Source organism: Merops nubicus, unplaced genomic scaffold, assembly GCF_000691845.1.
Source record: "Merops nubicus isolate BGI_N331 unplaced genomic scaffold, ASM69184v1 scaffold3692, whole genome shotgun sequence".
Lineage (NCBI taxonomy): Eukaryota > Metazoa > Chordata > Aves > Coraciiformes > Meropidae > Merops > Merops nubicus.
The window spans coordinates 1-5,179 of record NW_008595447.1 but is presented as its reverse complement, the minus strand read 5'-3'; positions in this window follow the sequence as shown (position 1 = coordinate 5,179).

Below are 5,179 nucleotides of genomic sequence, written 5' to 3'. Positions count from 1 at the left end.
GGGTGTGACACACGAGGTAGAAGGAGGAGCCACAGAAGTGGGCTGCTGATGCTCGATCCCTCAGAGCGGTACGAGCATGCCAGTACTGTGCAAAGGATGCTGCTGCATTTACATGGACAGACATAAAAGAAAGAAGATTTTGACACGTGTGCTTAGATGAGTGCATTCAAAACCTGTCCTGGTTTTGGCTGGTATAGAGTTTATTTTCTTCCTGGTAGCTGGCACAGTGCTGTGTTTCGGATTTAAGATGAGAATAATGTTGAAAACACATTGATGGTTTAGCTGTTGCTAAGCAGTGTTTACACTAAGTTGAAGAAGGTTGCTAGTTCTGCAGTATAGAACTTGAGACATCTGTGTGTAATGTTACTTTACAGAAAAATATATTATTGTGGAGCAAATAAGTTATATTTCTTTGTGCTTGTCCGGACAAGTTCAAAGAAGTAATGAATCAAGTGTGAAGGGGGTCTTGTGTAGTCAAGCTTCTATTCAGTCACAGAAACGTTGGTTGGATTGGACTTCTAGGAGTCATCTCATCCAGCTTCTGCTATGAATGGGATTGTTACCAATATTGAATCAGATCAGCTGTGGTTTTGCACAGCCAAGTCTTGAAAAATTCCAGGAATGGAGAGCCCACCGCTTCCCTGGAGACTCTGTTTCTGTTTTGAATGCCTGTTCCTGCATTGCTTTTCTAGTTTAAAAGTTTTTCTGAACCCCACAAGGCTAGGTTACATGCATCAGAGGAGAGGCAGAGGGAGCTGGACTGCTAAAGGTTGTTGAAGACGAAATTGAGGGGTGATCTAATAGCAGATGAATCTAGTCTAATAGCTAATGAAAGCGAAGGTACAAGGTTATAGGGGCAAGCTCCTCTTGGTAGTGCCAGCATATATAATGAGAAGCAAGAGTTGCAGATTGTGGCTTTGGTATGTAAAGTTCTTTCCCATTGTGACAGCCCTTCGCTGAACCATTTTCAGTTTCTCCACATCCCTCTTGAGCTGTGTGGGCCCAAAGTTGAGCACTGCTCTGGGTACAGCCTGAGCCGTGCCAAGCAGAGGGGGAGCGTAACCCGCTGCAGTCTCTCGGCCGTGCTTTTCCTCGTGCAGCTGAGGGCCTGCTTTGCCCCTTGGCAGTGGGAGTGCACTGGAAGGTTATCTTCAGGTTGATACTCAATCCCCTCGTTGTCCTTTTCAGCGAAGCTGCTGCTCAGACGGTCGGTGCCTGTTGGTTACTGATCCATGGGACTATTCCACTTGATGGAAAGAGCTTTGTACTTCTTGTTCATCTTCATGAATTTTCCATTGGCCCAAGACTCATGTCTGCCAACGTTCCTCTGGGTCAAATCTCAGCTGTTCAGCATGTCTGCCGTTCACAGCCTGAACTTACTACAGTCTGTAAATTTGTGGATGGTGCATTCTGTATAAACATCCTTATTAGTGATGGAGATAGGAAACTGTCATTCCCAGTAAAGACCCCAAGCCACTCCATTTGTTCCAGCTATCAGCTGGGCTGTTGCCCAGTGTTCAGTACAACGATCACTACCTTTTAACACCACCAGTCTGAGCATTTTTCAACTCATCTGTGACATGCAAGCGATAACACTAGGCAATGGAAAACTGATCTAATACATTTTCATCTAGCCTTTTAGTTTGGAGTGCTGATTGCCTTGTAATCTCTGTGATTTATTTTTAGCCTTTCTCACTTGAGGTGAAAGCAGTTTTTAAGTTGAGGAACTTCAGTGCTGAGGCCAGGAGCCTCTGCAGCTTGCCTCCTTTCCTCATGTTTGCTAGCTAAAAGACCAGGAAAGCTCATAGCCAGTCTGGCCACTGAAAAGCACAGAAATGTGTATTCTGCTAGCAAATGAACTTGAACATCCTGTAAATGACCAGAAGCAGAATGTTTTCCATTAAAACATCATGAAGAGGGCAGAGGCATTAAGCACTTTATTATTTAAGTCTGATCTCATTTCTATTTTAGATGATCGCTGTTGTGATCACGATCATTATGTTGCAGTCAATGCAGCAATCACCATCCTTGTCCTAGGCTTTTCTTCCCTATTCCTTCCCTCCCAAACAATCAATTTTCTTTTACTTCCTTGTAGATTTATGTGCTTGTCTGTTCAGACTCATCTGAAGCACTTTGTTCAAATGACTCCGCAATCTCCTTTGTGTTGTTATCCCTCTCAAAATATCTCTCCAAAAGACATCCAGGAGCATGCAGGATTAAGTACAAATTAAGCATTGCCTTTCATCCAGATCAGCAAACCAAAAAAACAGTAATCCTGAATTTGTGGCTTCCTCAATTTGTTCTATCTTGAAAAATAAGCTGTTAATCTGGCCTACTCCTTTCTTCATGACTTTTATATGCAAATACAACAGGGGAAATACTTTTAACAACTACATGCTTTTCTTCAATCCCTATACGCTCATGAACAGAGCATTTTTCAGCCCTACCCTCACTTGTCTCACTTTAGATCACGAGATCATTTTGTATTATGAAGTTTAGAATGATCCTCACTTTTCCAGTTTATCTGATTGTTTTCTGCCATAATGATACTCAGTGTTTTTCTGTGCGAAAGTTGCAGTAGCATTTCATTCTAGCAGAAAAATGACCTAGTCAGTCCAGCTGTCTAACCATGAAAGCTTGAAAAATGGTATGTCTTATTATAGTTGAATGAAGAGTAGAGAACTGAGGCTGAAAAATTGACAGATCATCATTCAGTGACAGCCCAAGGTTGTATTGTGGCAAAAAAAAGCAGCTGTTCTGGATGACGTCAGGTCACTTCAATTGAGTTTTTCAGAAAAGTCCTCAGAGTGGGTGTATAGCCTACAGTTAATATGAGAGAGAAAGTTAATAACTAGCTTGAGTTTTCTCTTCAATTGTTTTCACTCCTGAGGGTTCTTCTTTTTATTCCAATGGAAGTGGCCATTCCATGGCCATTCCACAGCCACTTCTTCAACTCATACTATTAAGTGACTGGGGCTACACATGCAAAAATATCAGCAGGTCTGAAATCCAGTGATTATTGAGGATTATTTATGGTCTTAATTAAGGAAGGTAGCAGCAGCTGTGGTCAGGGCCCTGTCTCCAGTGTGTGTGCCATTCTATCCATGGATGGAACATCCCCTAAGAGGCTTATGCTTTCCGAGTTCTTTTGGGTAAAACCCTCTGGTGATGCAGGTGTAGGAGGCAGTGACACGCAGTTAGGTCTAAAGATGTCTCATAAAATACAAAAACCATAGTCTGATAGCAACTTGATGCAGGAAAAAATAATAAAAAAATACAGTCCATTCACTCCAAAATGAACTCTGAACAACTCAACATTTACTAGTTCAGTACTATAAATTTACACCCCAATGGTGTGCAGTTATAGGACCTCTGTTTGCACCAAGGTGTTCTGTATTTCATGTCTATGGTTATAAGAATGCCAGTCTTCTATACCAAATTCCTTGTATTGTTTCACTTATACCCTCGTTCTCTGATTATGCATTTTTTGCATGTGACAAGTTCAGAAATTACTAGGCTACTCCTGTTACCATGACATCATTTCTTTCGCACCTTTACAAAGCAAGTTGTGTGCTTAGTAGCCACTGCTGAAGATGCATCATTTATGCCTGAAGGCACTTACACACACACAGTTGCTGAAAATCAGTTTGTTGCAAACCTTCCTGAATGTTACACACATACACATGCACACATGCTTACTTCCATCTCAGTCCCACATGGTAGAGTCATATTCTGTATTGCCCTGTGCTCTCCCATGTAGTTCCATGTACAGGAGGTAAAACTTATGCCTCAGGAAAGCCCAGAGCAGCTTGAGCTCAGTTAACAGAGGTAGTCTCCAATTGTGTAGCTGCACAGTGGACTTTAATGGCTTCCATCCATTTTGAGAACCCGTCAAAGCATTGTGTTTTAACAGAGATATTGGACAAATTCTGGACAGTCTGCCAGTTTAACAGGGAGTGCTTGACCTTCTTGTAAATTATTTTCCTCCATAGGAATTAAATTATTTGAAAACAACTGGAAATACTAGACTTATAATCTAGCATAAGATATACAGCAGATGCAGCAAGTCATCTGACAAATAAATTAGCCAGCAGTGGTGTAAAGATAAGGCTGTAGATTAAATGATATACCTGAGAGTCCAATCCAAAATTCTCACAGTTTTCTTTAAAAACTGGGCACAGAAAGGGAAAATACAAAATGTCTAGGCTTGTGAAGAGCTACAGTGTATCTGCAGTGTTGAGGTTTCTTGACAGTCTCTTTGCATTAGTCATCAACCTAGGGTGACAAGAATACTCCATTTCATATTGTGACAATTGCTGCAACTCTGGAACTCTTTCAAAAATTCTCTGTTACTATAAAAAGCCTGAATTAGAAGACTGTGTTGATAATGAAGCTGACCCACTGGAAAGCAGAAATATTTCATTTTGAAAGCTCTTATCCAAAAAGTCTTTTTAGAAAATTCAGGAGAATGAACCAATTCCTTTTTTGAATCACAGAGATGATCTGTGCTAGGGCATTACTTAGAACTTCTAGTCCTCACTAAAGGGTCATTTTTATTAAACTCAGGAAGAATCTCTTTTCTTTTCAGGATGAGGAAGTATGCACTATAAATCCTTTTCCTCTTTACTGCAGAGGTACAGATTTTATGGCTGCCTGTGACAGAGGCTGATAATTTTCTGTCATAGCAGACTTTCATGAAAAGGAAAGGGTGAATGGGTATATGAGAGCAGTGCATTAAATTAAATGGAGTATCTCTTGCCTCTATGATGTTCAAAACTCCATGTTCTAAGCTTGTTAGAAAAAGAAGAGGAGGGAGAGGAGGTAGCCGTAGAAGTGTAAAACATGAATCACCTTGTCATGACATAGTGCTGAGCAGGATGGCTGAGAAATCAGCCTTGCCTAGAAGATCCTCTTTATTCACCAGAGTGGGTTGCACTGGTGGGCGTCTAAACCTGAATGTGCATTAAAGATTGAGAAGGGCTCAGAGGCAATCTTTGGTCTGGAGAACTGTGGGTGAAAGTACCTCACCTTTGAGAAGTGACCAAGAAAACACCCAGAGGCCTGAAGTTAGACCTGAAATCCTCTAACACATTAGTGATATAGTAATTAGCAATGTAATTTATGCACTACTAATACTAAAGTAATATAGTAATGTCACGAACCAAGGGACAGAAATCCC